The sequence below is a fragment of the Schistocerca nitens genome, chromosome 3, assembly GCF_023898315.1.
Source record: "Schistocerca nitens isolate TAMUIC-IGC-003100 chromosome 3, iqSchNite1.1, whole genome shotgun sequence".
Classification (NCBI taxonomy): domain Eukaryota; kingdom Metazoa; phylum Arthropoda; class Insecta; order Orthoptera; family Acrididae; genus Schistocerca; species Schistocerca nitens.
The window spans coordinates 363,997,649-364,014,158 of NC_064616.1; the positions used below are offsets into that span (position 1 = coordinate 363,997,649).

A 16,510-nucleotide genomic window follows, 5' to 3' on the forward strand; every position below is an offset into this window, starting at 1 on the left:
ACAACTTCCCAAATAAACTTCTTGATAGTTCTTTTGGTGATGCCAGCAGAGTACCTTATCGTGTAGTAGCAACACTTGATGTAAGTAACAGATGCTACCTGTAATGGAAAAACCCCTCGGGAGGAGTTAATACTGCATAACATACTTTTATTACCACTGGATGCCAAATATTATCTGTTCACACCGCGCTTAGCTCAAGGAGATGTACTTTCTTAGGGGTCAGCCATTAATTTCTTCTTCAGAAGTTGACATAAAGGTATCATAATTTCTGAACCTTGCCACCTAAATGCAAATGTTGCATGAATGTTAAATTTTGCTGTTCTTCAAATATGACAATTATCAAGAATTCCTGAATGTTGAAAATAATACATGCAAGAATAATCTTTCTTGAAACAAGAAAATCCTTTCCTAATGCAATTTCTCTGATAGGACTAGCCTCCACTCGATACAAATATTTTGAGTTGCCTTCACCCCTCTACTGATACCAAAATGAACATTACGTCACAAACATTGGACTTTTTCCAGTTGCTATTCTATTTTGAGAAGTGAAAGCAGTCTTGCCTGTGGCTATCGAGTGTGCAGGGTGCAGTCGTCTGCAAGTTGTGACTCGCGTCGGCACCAGTGATACGTGTCACATGGGTTCTGAGACCATCCTCAATTCATACAGGCAGTTGGTGGAGGTGCAAGCAGGGCTCACAATTTGCAACATTGTTCCCAGAGTTAATCGGGGTCTTCTGATTTGGAGCCGAGTGGGGGTTGTCAACCAAAGGCTTTGTCGACTCTTTGACAGTTCTGGCAGCAGATTTTTAGACCTCCTTTATGTCAGGGGTGCACTACACAATGGAGGCAGCAACTCTGCTAGCAGAATACTTTTGGAGTGCACATGAGGGTTTCTTAGGCTAGACTGTTGTTTGAGGTGCTGTGAGGAACACTCACCAGTCAATTCACAGCAAGGGAAGTCAGACGGCGTTCAAAATAAGGACACTTCAACTGTCAAAATTGTATCAGTAAACTGCCAAAGTAGTTGTTATAAAGCTCCCGAATTTACTACCCTCTAAGAAAGTTCTTGTGCTCAAATTATTCTTGGGACCGAGAGCTGGCTGAAACCTGAGGTGGAAAGCTCTGAGATATGTAGCGAGTCTTGGAACTTATATCGGAAAGGCAGATTATAGGCCATAGGAGGGGGAGTGTTCATTGAAGTTGACAAAAATAGTCTCTATTGAGGTCGAAGTGGAGTGTGACAGTGAAGTTACCTGGCCATTTAAAACAGGTGTAGGTGAAACCAAGTTAATTGCTGGACGATTTTATCGGCCACCTGATTCCTCTGTGAAAGTTCTAGAGTCATTCAAAGAATGTCTACGGTCAATAGTGCGTAAATACCTAGATCATTCAATACTAGTTGGAGGCGACTTTAACCTACCGAGTATAGAGTGGGATATCTATTGATTCATTGCAGGTGGTACAGAGAGAAAGTCATGCAAAACAGTTTTGAACATGTTTTCTGAAAACTGTCTTGAGCAGCTAGCTCGGCAGTCCACACACAATGGAAATGCCTTAGATCTTGTAGTTACAAATAGGCCTGACCATTTTGACAGTGTCAGTATAGAAATGGCGATTAGCGATAATATCATTATAGCAACTGTGATTACAAAAGCTAATAAACCAGTCAAGAAAGCTAGGAGAGTGTTTCTGCTAGATAGAGCAAATAAGCAGTTGTTAGCAAAATCTCACTTAAACAGTGAATTGACATCACTTAGTTCCAGTAAGATGGATGTAGAGGAATTATGGGCAAAGATTAAGCAGATTGTAGGTTTTGGTCTGAAGAATTATTTCCGTAGTAAGTGGATAAATGGTGGAAAAGGTCCACCATGGTTTAATAACAAAATTCAGAAGATGCTGAGGAAGTGGTTCAAAAGAGAATGCACAAATGACAACAAGTGAAGGTTAGTAGAGATTCTTGTATCTGTGAAAAGATCTATGCACGAAACATACAACAGTTACCACCGTCGCACCTTAGCAAAAAATCTGGCAGAGAACCCGAGAAAATTCTGGTCCTATGTAAAACCACTTAGTGGGTCTAAGGCTTCCTTTCAGTCCCTTGTTGACCAGTCTGGTGTGGCAGTCGAGCATAGCAAAATGAGAGCCAAAGTTTTAAATTTCAGGTTCAATAAATTGTTCACATAGGAGACTCATGCAAACATACTTTCATTTCACCATTGTACAGACTTCCATATGGATGACGTAGAAATCAGCATCCCTGTTGTAGAGAAACAACTGAAAGATTTGAAAGCAAGTAAATCACCAGGTCCATCTACCATGTACCATCTACATCTACATCCAAACTCTGCAAGCCACCTGGAATCCCAGTTTGGTTTTACAAAGATTGCTGTACGGCACTGTCCCCTTACCTGTTGTTTGTTGTTGTGGTCTTCAGTCCTGAGACTGGTTTGATGCAGCTCTCCATGCTACTCTATCCTGTGCAAGCTTCTTCATCTCCCAGTACCTACTGCAACCTACATCCTTCTGAAGTCCCCTTACCTAGCCTGCATTTATCGTGAATGTGTTGCCCAGCACAAGGTCCCAAGTGACTGGGAAAAAGCTCAAGTGACTCCAGTGTATAAGAAGGGTAAAAGAACAGACCTGCAAAATTACAGATCAATATTCTTAACTTGGGTTTGCTGCAGAATCCTTGAACATATTCTCGCTTCAAATATGTTAAACTTTCTTGAGACTGAGAAACTTATGTCTTCGAATCAGCATGATTTTAAAAAGCGTCACTTGTGCAAAACTCAGATTGCCTTTTTTCACATGATATACTGTGAACTATGGATGACGGGCAACAGGCAGAGTCCATACTTCTAAATTTTCAGAAAGCATTTGACACGGTGCCCCAGTGCAGGCTGTTCATGAAGGTACAAGCATATGGAATAAGTTCACATATATATGAGTGGCTCAAAAACTTCTTAAGTAATAGAACCCAGTATTCTGTCCTCGAAGTGAGTGTTCATCAGAGACAAATCTATCTTCAGGCGTGCCCCAGGGAAATGTGATAGGACCGGGGAAGTGTGATAGGACCGCTGTTGTTCTCTATATACAGAAATGATTTGGCAGACAGGGTGGGCAGCAATCCGTGATTGTGTACTGATGATACTGCGGTGTATGGTAAGGTGTCGAAGTTAAGTGACTAGGAAGATACAAGACAATTGAGACAAAATTTCTAGTTGGGTGTGATGAATGGCAGCTAGCCTTAATTGTGGATAAATGTAAATTAATGTGGATGAGTAGGAAGAACAAACCTGTAATGTTCAGATAAAGTGTTACTAGTGTCATGCTTGACACAGGCAACTCATTTAAATATATGGACACCAGTAGGTTCAAACAATATGTAAGTGTTACAGAGATGTTTCAGGAACTCAAATGGGAATCCCTGGAGGGAAGGGGACATCCTTTTCAAGAAACACATGTGAGAAACTTTACAGAACTGACATTTGAAGCTGACTACTGAATGATTCTACTGCTGCTAGTATACATTGTGCATAAGGACCACAAAGATAAGATATGAGAAATTAGGGCTCATACGGAGGCATATAGACAGTCATTTTTCCCTCGCTCTGTTTCAGTGAAATAGGAAAGGTAATGATTAGCAGTGGTACAGAGTACCCTGTACGGTGGCTTGTGGAGTACAGATGTAGATGTATGTAAAAATGATCCTACAGAGACATCCATGCTGTTGAAGGATTGAAATGAGGTTGATTGTACAGGTAACATGACCCACAGGACATCAGAGCATAGATACAAAATTGAACTGTTTCATTCTGTAGTGCCACATAAAAATACTTTCATTTATCACTTGCATCCAAAATTATTACATCCTGCCCAGCATTAAATCGCCACACAGCATAATACTCTGAGCTACTAGTCGAAAGTTACATTGTTTACTGTGTGCACCACTTTTGATCTGTTTTGGAGATTTCAGGATTTCATTAGAGAGATGATAGTTAGTAGAGGAATGATTACTTCCTTTTGTATTAAAATATGAGAAAAAATTCAACATACTCTGTTATGCAGTAAATATCAACTAGAAACGTACACAATTTATAGGAAATTGTTGTAGTTTATTCCTCATTGAATTTATTATTGTTTTATCACTTTTAAGTATACTCATTAGAATTGGTACCTGATTGTTCTCCACTGTCATTCCTCAATATGCTCTCCAGACCTTGCAGACATTGCTCAATAGGAACCAATAGATAATTTGCACTTAAGTGGCCATTTCCCAGTATGAGACTATCTGGTAGGTAACACATTGGGTGAAAGAAACCCATCAGAATGAATTCTTAACAATTCTAACCAGACACTGTACAGCCAGCCAGATGTATTCAAATACTGCAACACAGTATTTAAGAATAGGGGGAGTGGAGCTGGGAAATCATATTAGCAATGTTATTTTCTGAGCCATTGATCACCTATGCATCAATTCCGCTATCCTTATGCCACTCATGGTATTAACCTGTTATCTGCCATGATGAAGAATGCAGTTTCAGTGTCCAGGGAAGCAAGATGGTCTGGGAAGATTTTAAATGCTGAACAATTGCTGAGAGAATTCCATCGATTCCCTCCCCACATTCAGACTACCTAAAAAACTAAAGCAAATTATGTAATTAGATTTAAATTAGTTTCATCCAAAGGTATTTCATTTCTAAAAGGTTGCTACATTAAAGAAACTCCATGTTGTTATTATATGTCATTTTTTAAATTATTTATATCCAGCAAATGCTGTAATAAAGATTGTTTGTAGTTATGTATTTTATGGCATCTCTAATGAAGCAGTTGATTCACTTGTAAGAAAATTTTGTGTGTGGATATATAAATATCTTTCAGCATACTTCTAATGATGGAAAGTATTTTATTTAGAAAACATAGTACAGCTATTGGCAATTGTGACTTGTAGTACTTAAGCAGACTAACTACTTTAACTGGATATATATCAAGACATAACCCTATCACACAACATAGGAGATTTCTACAAGTTGCACGTTGTGCAGTGAAAATATGCAGTAAAGATAACATTAAGATGTACTAACATGCTGAGTTCAAGGTGCCACAAAAAACCTAGGGAATTGCATTACCAAATATGGCAGCCAAGAGAGTGTAATGCACACACATTGTGCCATATTTCTATGTAGTCTTTTAGATGACACTAATTTAACTTGACCAATGCTCTGTAAGGCATCTTTCAGTTCAGTTTGGCATCCTCTTCTTGCTGAGTGTCTAATATGTGTTGTACCACTTTCAGGATACCATATTTTAGCTGTGTCTTATTTTTGACAGTTTGTAAGTATCAGATTGCATGGAAACCGGACATAAATTTTCATTATAGATCTTCTTGAAAGATATTAAAAAAGTTTTGACATTAAACGCTAGCAATTTTTCTTAACAAAAATATTGTCATGTTTCTTGTTCCCAATTGCTTGTATCCTCTGACGGTGTTTTGTGATTTCAGGTATATACAGTCTGCAGATATGAGATAGGGGTGTCATGTTTTGTGCTAAAACTCTGTTTAAACAATCGGGACTTGAGGAAAAAGAAATTGGATGGCTGCAGTGAAGTATTTCTCTGTTGTTCAATGGTGCATGGATTGTTCTCCATTCCAGTGTGTCTGTTTAAAAAAAAGTGAAGTACTTGGATTTCAGTGGTGGAGAACAAAGTGAAATGTAATAAGTGTTCCTGTAATGCAGCTTCTTTGCATTATTTTAAACTGAAACTATCCGTGTTTATTCTCCCTCCCTCCCTCCCTCTCCCCCCTCCCTCCATCACTCCCTCCCCCACTCCCTCTCCCCCACTCCCTCTCCCCCCCACTCTCTCTACCCCCCTCCCTCCCTCCCTCTCCCTCTATTTTTATATTCTTGCTTGTGCGAGTTACTGAAATTGTCAATGTTGTGCATCTTAATATTAAGTGGGAATGTGCACAGCTTAATGGAGGGACAAAAAAGTCAAATTAGACTCTCCGTTATTAAAAAGATTATATAGGCCATCTGTTTTGTTAAATGTATGACTGTACCCATGTGAACTGAATTTTACATTACCTGATTAGATAAATCTATGGAAATGTTTATTATATTTGTTTTATTGACGTTTTTATTTACTCATTCATCCAGGGATAATCTCATACTGATGAAGAATTTATCATCACCATACAATAAAAATAAATAAGTCAAAGATACATGCACATAAGATATGTACGTATGTTTTCACAAGGATAGAGCAGATGGTTGGGTGTCGCATTGCTTCAGGGACCATCAAGCATTTGCTTGAAATTATTTTGAAAAATCATGGAAAACCTAAGTCAGGCTGGCTGGACAGAGCAAACTCCATCCTCCTGAATATGGCATCAGTATCCTAACAACTGCACTGTTCCTTTAGGGTGGTTACTGTTGTGCAATGTTCTTTTGATTATGCACAATTTGTGCAAGATAACGTGTAATATAAAACATAGTTTGACACTCGCTGCAAACACTACTTAAACCTGCTGGTAACTCTAAGACTTAGAACATCATACTATGTCCTTTGTACTCTCTTCAAACTCTTCAAAAACTATTATTACTCTTTTGACTGGTTTGATGTGGACCGCTACAAATCCCTCTTTCATGCCCACCTCTTCATCTCAGAGTAGCACTGGTACGCAGCATTCTCAATTACTTGTTGGGTGTACTGATATCTGTTTTTCCCTGAAGTTACATGTTTTGTCAGAGTTCAGGATTAATACTAGACATTTGTCTCTTATTTATGTTGCTTGAAATTTACTCCCTCTCCATCCCCCATCACACATAACTCAAATAACATGATATTCGTGCGTTGTAAAATGTTGCCACGTCAAGATCTTGAGTTCTGCCTGATCATTGGGATGAAATCTCAGGAATAGCCAAAAGATTTCAGAAATCGTGTGATACTTGATGGAAATTTGAATTGTTCATTGACTCATAAAGATGTGTTGAAGCATTTTGGTCCAAATCATTTTGAAATTCTGCTTCGGATAAATTTCACATATACAGTGATCATAACAGAATAACATGTTTTGAAACATGTGACACCCTTGCTATCAAATTCTATTAAAATACATTACATGGGAAGCAGTTAGAAGCGAGAGGATTTTTACACACCCACCCACACACACACACACACACACACACACACACACACACACACACACACACTCTTATTGGTGTACCATGCTGACTCATCATATCTTGGGCTCCCTCAAATACCATAGGAGTTATATCTTCATGTATTAACACTTGTCATGTCTGGATATCCAGTTTCAGGTTTCCGTGATTTCCCTAAATTGCTCCAGCTGAATGCTGGCATGATTCCTTCGAAAGGGCATGGCTAATTTCCTTCCCCATCCTTAAAACATTCTGAACTTGTGCTCCATCTCTAATGAGCTTGATATCAACAGAATGTTAAACCCTTATCTTCCTTCCTTCTCCATTAACAAGTGTCTCATCATCGTGTCCCTTCTTGTCTGTTTTCTTCATACTCCTCTTCTGACCAATTGTACAGAGAACCAACTCATTTCTGTTCTTATCGGTTCACCCGATTTGCAGCATTATTGTATAGCAACCCATCTCCAGTACTTTGAGTATTTTCTTTCCCAATTTTCCCACAGTCCATGATGCATTTCTGTACAATGCCATGCTCCAGATGCACATTCCAGAAATATCCTCCTGAAATTAAGGCCAATGTTTGATATTAGTATACTTCTTTTGGTCAGGAATGCCCTCTTCACCTGTACTAATCTGCTTCCTTTGTTGTCCTTCCTTCAGCCATTATGTGCTATTTTGCTTTCGAGGTATCAGTGTTCCTTCTTCCCCCTGTGGGTCCGGGGGTTAGAATAGGCCCGAGATATCCTTGCCTGTTGTAAGAGGTGACTAAAAGGAGTCTCACACTTTTGAGCCCTATAAGTTCAGTTCCCATTTTATGGTTTGACTTGCCACTTTCCAAAATTCTACAGAAGGGGAAGGACCCTTACATGGTGCATGAGTTATCCATAGTGCCCTTAGATTCGATCTCCTGAACCTCTTGTCATAGCTTTGCATCTCCACCTGCAATTCAACTACTCGGGCGAGGACACTTTTCGGTGTATGTCATCTTCTTCCATTGTCTCCTGTCCTCGTTCACTCCCATGACTATTGGATTTCTCTGCACCATATATCCAGCACGGTAGCCAGTCCGTTGTGGTGGGACCGTCATGTACCCATTTGGTGGTAGCCCCCTGACAACACAGGGATCGCACTGCAAATGCCTGAGCTGCTGTAAACTCTCCACCTATGCCAAGGAGTAGATGCCTGTCTTCAGGACATCCGGCAATAGCCATCGTGCCAGGTGGCCTTTGGTGTGGCAGGGTGGCGCCTGTAGGGAGAGCCCCTGATTGGAGTGGGTGGCATCAGGGCGGATGATCTGCAATGAAGCAGACTAAGTCATCTCTTGCTGATGACCTTACGGTACCAGCAGTGTCTAAGAAGGGCAATATCGAGTACAATGCTGAAAGATATGACCCTAAATCGTTTTCCTCCCTCACTACACCATGGGAGGAACAAAGGGCTACAGAAAGGAGAGTGCCATATTCGCCTTGGCAGTTGTTAGCATCCCACTTAGTAAATGAATCGACTTCATTTACTTCCAGTACGATGGATGTGGAAGAATTATGGGCAAATTTTAAACACATTGTAAATCACGCATTGGAGAAGTATGTGCCAAAAAAGTGGATTACAGACGGAAAAGACCCACCGTGGTTTAACAGCGAAATTCGGAGAATGCTCAGGAAGCAAAGGCAGTTGCACTGGCGGTACAAGAAAGATCGGGAGAATGAGGACAGGCAAAAGTTACTAGAGATTTGTGCTGCTGTAAAAAGAGCGATGCGCGAAGCATTCAACCACTACCACCGTCATACCTTAGCAAAAGATCTTGCTGAAAACCGAAGGAAATTCTGGTCTTACGTAAAATCGGTAAACGGGTCGAAGGCTTCCATCCAGTCACTCACTGATCAGTCTGGCCTGGCAATGGAAGACAGCAAAACGAAAGCTGAAATTTTAAATTTAGCATTTGAGAAATCTTTCACGCAGGAGGATCGTACAAACATACCGTCGTTTGAGTCTCGTACAGATTCCCGTATGGAGGACATAGTGATAGACATCCTTGGGGTTGTGAAGCAAATATTTGAGTGGCTCGAAGACTTCTTAAGTAATAGAACCCAGTACGTTGTCCTCGATGGTGAGTGTTCATCAGAGGTGAGGACATAATCTGGAGTGCCCCAGGGAAGTGTGGTAGGTCCGCTGTTGTTTTCTATGTTTTCTATCTACATAAATGATCTTTTGGATAGGGTGGATAGCTATGTGCGGCTGTTTGCTGATGATGCTGTGGTGTACGGGAAGGTGTCATCGTTGAGTGACTGTAGGAGGATACAAGATGACTTGGACAGGATTTGTGATTGGTGTAAAGAATGGCAGCTAACTCTAAATATAGATAAATGTAAATTAATGCAGATGAATAGGAAAAAGAATCCCGTAATGTTTGAATACTCCATTAGTAGTGTAGCGCTTGACACAGTCACATCGATTAAATATTTGGGCGTAACTTTGCAGTGATATGAAGTGGGACAAACATGTAATGGCAGTTGTGGGGAAGGCAGATAGTCGTCTTCGGTTCATTGGTAGAATTTTGGGAAGATGTGGTTCATCTGTAAAGGAGACCGCTTATAAAACACTAATACGACCTATTCTTGAGCACTGCTCGAGCGTTTGGGATCCCTATCAGGTCGGATTGAGGAAGGACATAGAAGCAATTCAGAGGCGGGCTGCTAGATTTGTTACTGGTAGGTTTGATCATCACACGAGTGTTATGGAAATGCTTCAGGAACTCGGGTGGGAGTCTCTAGAGGAAATGAGGTGTTCTTTTCGTGAATCGCTACTGAGGAATTTTAGAGAACCAGCATTTGAGGCTGACTGCAGTACAGTTTTACTGCCGCCATCTTACATTTCGCGGAAAGACCACAAAGATAAGATAAGAGAGATTAGGGCTCATACAGAGGCATATAGGCAGTCATTTTTCCCTCGTTCTGTTAGGGAGTGGAACAGGGAGAGAAGATGCTAGTTGTGGTATGAGGTACCCTCTGCCACGCACTGTATGGTGGATTGCGGAGTATGTATGTAGATGTAGATGTAGTCTGTAGTGGAATGGACGGGGACTCCTTTCCACTGATGAAGCCTCAGTTTCTTGTTGAACATCTTGAGGATAAGTTTGGGGAAGTGACAGTGCTGTCCAAATTGAGAAGCAGTGCAGTCTTGATTCAGACAGCATCCCCAGCCCAATCCCGGGCGTTACTCCCCTGTGGCCAGCTGGGTGATATTTCTGTTTTCATCACTCCTCATAAAAGCCTCAACATGGTCCAGGGGATTATTTTCCATTGCAACCTCCTCTTGCAGTCTGATGATGAGCTCCACGCCAATCTAGAATGGCGGGGTGTTCATTTCATCCAGCGCGTTTACAGGGTACCCAAAGACAACAGGGTTGCTACCGGTGCCATCATCTTGTCCTTTGAGGGTGATTCATTGCCTGAAAAGGTTGGGGTGATGGTTTACCACTGTGATGTTAAACCATACGTCCCTCCCCCTATGTGGTGCTTTAAGTGCTGGAAATTCGGGCACGTGTCTTCCCACTGCACTTCCAATGCCACATGTCGAGACTGCGAACATCCACTGCATGCAGATACTCCCTGTGCTCCTCCTCCCACTTGTATAAACTGTGGAGAGCAGCACTCCCCCTGCTCGCCAGACTACACAGTACTCCAAAAGGAGCGGAAAATCATGGAGTACAAGACCCTGGACCGGTTGACTTACCAAGAGGCTAAACGTAAATTGAGTGATTATACCCCGTTCAGTTGATGTCCTCATATGCTGCAGCTACATTACCATTGCCATCACAAGTACCAGTCGTACCCCACACAGTGCCGTGATTAGGGGGCCCTCTGGGCCTCCAGAATACATCCACCCCCTTGGTGGTAGGGGGAAAATCTCCTTCTGTTGTTCCCAAAGTACCTTCCTCGGGACCAAGTACCCCCCTCCCCCCCCCCAGACGCAGGGGACGTCGGTACCCTCCCCCCAGCCAGAGAAGCAAAGGCCTCCTCTGGCTCCTCTCATGCGGAAGAGGTCCCTTGGGAGACACTCTCCCAAGGTCTCCACTAATGCCACAGTGGACACTCGCCAGTGGCTAAAGGAGCCAAAAGCTGCTGGATGAAGAGCTTCACAGTCTTACTCCGTGCCTGAAGCTATTTCGGATAAGTCCTCCCAGCATGCCCCTAAAGAGAAGCGAGAGGGCAAGCAATCAAAGAAGTATGCTAGGAAAAAGGACCCGCCGGTGGCCCCAACACCACAACTCCCAACCAATTCTGCACCTGTGGATGAGGTGGAGATCTCAGCATCCCCTGAGGAACTGGATCTCACTGATGCCTCATCCACAATAGGAATGTGTAGTGGACTGTTAAGGCAGCCAGTCCACAGTGAAGTAGCCGAAAGGGCACGCGTCAACTCACGCCGTCTGGCGTTAAGTCTGGAACAGGATTCGTAATGAATGTGATAAAGAAAAGAACGTAGCTACTAGAACACTTAACTTTTATATCGTCCTTTGGTATACAGCATTCTTGATGATACAAGTGAGACTATCTTGAGATACATGCAATGGTACAAATGGCGCCTTGCTAGGTCCTAGCCATTAACTTAGCTGAAGGCTATTCTAACTGTCTCTCGGCAAATGAGAGAAAGGCTTCGTACGTGTAGTCGCTAGCAATGTCGTCGTACAACTGGGGCGAGTGCTAGTAAGTCTCTCGAGACCTGCCTTGTGGTGGCGCTCGGTCTGCGATCCTGACAGTGGTGACACGCGGGTCCGACATGTACTAATGGACCGCGGCCGATTTAAAGCTACCACCTAGCAAGTGTGGTGTCTGGCGGTGACACCACAGAATGGACACAAATACTCAATCGGTGGCAGCAGGTGACCCTCAGCCATAACCTGCCTTCTTGCTGCATGCTTCATGCCTTCCCAGCCTCACGATAACGTCATCCTCCAGTGGAATTGCTGTGCTTTTTCAACCACCTGGCTGAGCTATGGCAACTGTTAACAAGGGAACCTCCCCATCTCACCCCCCTCAGATTTAATTCTAAATTGGCACAGTGGATAGACCTTGGAAAACTGAACACAGATCAATCGAGAAAACAAGAAGAAGTTGTGTGTAACTATGAAAAAATAAGCAAAATATACAAACTGAGTAGTCCATGTGGAACATAAGCAACATCAAAGATGATGTGAGCTTAGGAGCGCCGTGGTCCTGTGGTTAGCGTGAACAGATGCGGAACCAGAGGTCCTTGGTTCAACTCTTCCCTCGAGTGGAAATTTTAATTTTTTGTTTTCAGTTTATGTCACAAACTCTTATGTTTTCATCACTTTTTTGGGAGTGATTATCACATCCACAAGAAAACCTAAATCGGGAAAGGTAGAAGAATCTTTTTACCCATTCGCCAAGTGTACAAGTTATGTGGGTGGACAACATATTCCTGTCATGTGACGCACATGCCGTCACCAGTTCCGTATAGAATATATCAGACGTGTTTTCCTGTGGGGGAATCGGTTGACCTATGACCTTGCGATCAAATGTTTTAGGTTCCCATTGAAGAGGCACTTCCTTTCATCGACTAATCGCACTGTTTTGCGGTGCGGTCGCAAAACACAGACACTAAACTTATTACAGTGAACAGAGGCGTCAATGAACGAATGGACAGATCATAACTTTACGAAAATAAAGAAAGTAAAATTTTCACTCGATGGAAGACTTGAACCAATGTACTCTCGTTCCGCAGCTGCTCACGCTAACCACGAGACCACGGCGCACCTATGCTTACATCATCCTTGATGTTGTCTATCTTGCACATGGACTACTCAGTTTGTATATTTTGCTTATTTTTTCATAGTTCCACACAACTTCTTCCTGTTTTCTCGATTGATCTGTGTTCAGTTTTTCAAGGCCTATCCACTGTGCCAACTTATAACTAAATCTGAGGGGGGTGCGATGGGGAGGTTCCCTTGTAAGTATTACACCTGCTTTCTGCATTGCCCTCCAGGAAACCTGGTTCCCAGCAATGCAGACCTTTGCCTTTTGCAGCTATAGGGGATATTACAAGAACCGTAGTGACTATAATAGAGTATCGGGTGGAGTTTGTGTCTATGTCCTGAACTCAGTATGCAGTGAACCTGTGCCACTTCAAACCCCTCTTGAAGCTGTTGCTGTCAGGATAAGGACGACGCAAGAAATAACTGTCTGCAGTGTATATCTGCCTCCAGATGGTGCAGTACCCCTGAACGTATTGACTGCACTGATTCATCAACTGCCTAAACCTTTCTACTTTTGGCAGATTTTAATGCCCATAACCCTTTGTGGGGTGGCACTGTGCTTAGTGGCCGAGGTAGAGGTGTCGAAACTTTCCTGTCTCAACTCTACCTCTGCCTCTTAAATACTGGGGCCCACACACATTTCAGTGTGGCCCACTTACTCAGCCGTTGATTTATCCCTCTGCAGCCCAGGACTTCTCCCATCTGCCCTCTGGAGAGCCCACAATGACTTGTGTGGTAGTGACCACTTTCCCATCTTCCTGTCACACCCCCAATGCCATTCCCCTGGACATCTACCGAGATGCGCTTTAAACAAGGCAGACTGGGAAGCTTTCACCCATGCTGTCACCGTTGAATCTCCCCCACATGGTACCATTGATGTGGTAGTTGAACAGGTCACTAGAATGATCGTTCTGCAGCAGAAAACACGATCCCTTGTTTTGTAGGGTGCCACCAGTGAAAGTCAGTACGTTGGTGGTCGCCAGAAATTGCTGAGGCCATTAAAGAGCATCGGCGAGCTCTACAGTGACATAAGCGGCACCCTTCCCTAGAGCAACTAATAGCTTTTAAATGGCTCCGTACCCGCATTTCCCAGCTTATAAAAAGACAGAAACAGGCATGTTGGGAGAGGTAAGTGTCGACCATTGGGTGCCATACGTCGTCACCTTCCCAAGTCTGGACGAAGATCAGATGTGTTTGTGGGTACCAGACCCTGACAGGTGTTATTGGCATTAACATCAATGGTGTGTTATCTATTGATGCAAACAAAATTGCCGAGCACTTTGCTCGAGCCTCTGCATCAGAGAATTATCCCGCAGCATTTTGCACCCTCAAACAGCAGATGGAAAGGAAAGCTCTCCCGTTCACTGAACATCACAGTGAACCCTACAGTGCTCCATTTACAGAGTGGGAGCTCCTCAGCGTCCTTGTACATTGCCCCGGCACAGCTCCTGGGCCAGATCGGATCCACAGTCAGAGGATCAAACCTCTCTCGTCCGACTACAAGCAACATCTCCTCGTCATCTTCAACTGGATCTGGTGCGATGGCATCTTTCCATTGCAGTGGCAGGAGAGCACCATCATTCCAGTGTTCAAACCTAGTAAAAACCCACTTGATGTGGATAGCTATCGGCCCACCAGCCTCACCAACATTCTTTGTAAGTTGTTACACTGTATGATAAGTCAGTGGTTTTGTTGGGACCTGGAGTCACGTGGCCTACTGGCTCCATTTGAGGGCGGTTTCCGCCAGGGTCACTCTACCATTGATAATGTAGTTTCTCTCGAGTCTGCCATCCAAACAGCCTTTTCCAGACGCCAAAACCTGGTTGCCATCTTTTTTGATTTACAAAAAGCTTACGACATGACCTGGCGACATACCTTTGCCACATTATACGACTTGGGTCTCCGGGCCCAGCTCCTGATTTTTATCCAAAATTTCCTAACGCTATGTACTTACCATGTCCAAGTTGCTGCCTCCCATAGTTCCCCCATATCCAGGAGAATGGGGTCCCGCAGGGTTCTGTATTGAGTGTATCTCTGTTTTCAGTGGTCATTAACAGTCTAGCAGCAGCTGTCGGGCCATCAGTCTCACCTTCTCTGTATGTAGATGACTTCTGCATTTCGTACTGCTCCTCCAGTACAGGTGTTGCCAAGCGGTGCCTACAGGGAGCCATCCACAAGGCGCAGTCATGGATCTAGCCCACAGCTTCCAGTTTTCAGCTGCTAAGTCATGTGTCGTACACTTCTGTTGGTGTCGTACCATTCATCCGAACCCAGAACTTCATGTTAATGACAATCCACTCACGGTAGTGGAGACATATCGATTCTTAGTACTGATTTTCAACACCTGATTGACGTGGTTTCCTCATCTTTGTCAGCTGAAGCAGAAGTGCTGGCAGCACCTCAACGTGCTCTGCTGCTTGAGCAACACCAACTGGGGTGCAGATAACTCTATGCTGCTGCAGCTCTACAGAGCCCTTGTTCAATGCTGCCTTGACTATGGGAGTCTGGTTTATGGTTCGGCAGCGCCTTCAGCATTGCGTTTACTCGACCCAGTGCACCACTGTGATGTTCGACTGGCAACAGGAGTCCAGTGAACAGCGTTCTGGTGGAGGCCAGAGTTCCTCCACTGAAGTTCAGGCGTTCACCAGTTACGCTGCACCCATTTGTAGTTCTCCTGATCATCTGAATTACTGTCTCCTTTTCCCATCCACCGCAGTTCATCTTCGACATCGGAGGCCCACCTCAGGGCTTACGATTGCAGTTCGTGTCCAATCTCTTCTGTCTGAAGAGGTCGAATCACGTACACCTCCATGGTGTACACCTAGACCGAAGCTTCGCCTGGACCTTTCACATGGTCCTAAGGACTCAGTTAACCCCACAGCTCTATGCTGTCACTTCCTCTCCATTCTTGACATGTACCAGGACCATCAAGAGGTTTACACTGATAGCTCGATGGCTGATGGTCACGTATGTTCATGGAGGACATATTGAACAGCACTCCTTGCCAGATGGGTGCAGTGTTTTCACTGCCGAGCTGGCGGCCATTTCTCGTGCTCTTGAGTGCATCTGCTCATGCCCTGGTGAGTCTTTTCTCCTCTGTACTGAGTCCTTGAGCAGCCTACAAGCTATTGACCAGTGCTACCCCCACCATCCTCTGATAGTGACTATCCAGGAGTCCATCTGTGCCCTGGAACAGTCCAGTCATTCCATGGTGTTTGATTCCGTGGTGTTTGTGTGGACCCCAGGCCACGTTGGAATCCCAGGAAATGAACTTCCAGACAGGCTGGCCAAACAGGCTACATGGAAACCTCTTCTGGAGATCGGCATCCCTCTAACCGACCTGTGATCATTATTACTCCACAAGATTTTTCAGCTTTGGGAGACGGAATGACATAATCTCAATATACACAACAAACTGCATGCCCTTAAGGAGACTACAAATGTGTGGAAGACCTCCATGCGGGCCTCTCGCAGGGACTCGGTGGTTCTCTGCCAGCTCTGCATTGGCCATACGTGACTAACACATGGCTATCTCCTCCGTCACGAGGACCCACCTTGGTGTCTCTGTAGC

At 43.7% G+C, this 16,510-nt stretch overlaps 1 protein-coding gene across 1 annotated transcript in view; it reads left to right on the forward strand.

The window, feature by feature from the left end:
- LOC126248312 (exopolyphosphatase PRUNE1-like) overlaps positions 1–5,834 on the forward strand; it is a 204,237-nt gene extending 198,403 nt beyond the window's left edge. The window contains exon 7 of the mRNA XM_049949186.1: positions 5,504–5,834. The gene's annotated coding sequence lies outside the window, so the exon portion shown is untranslated. The remainder of the gene's footprint in view (positions 1–5,503) is intronic.
- The last annotated feature ends 10,676 nt before the right edge of the window (positions 5,835–16,510 follow it).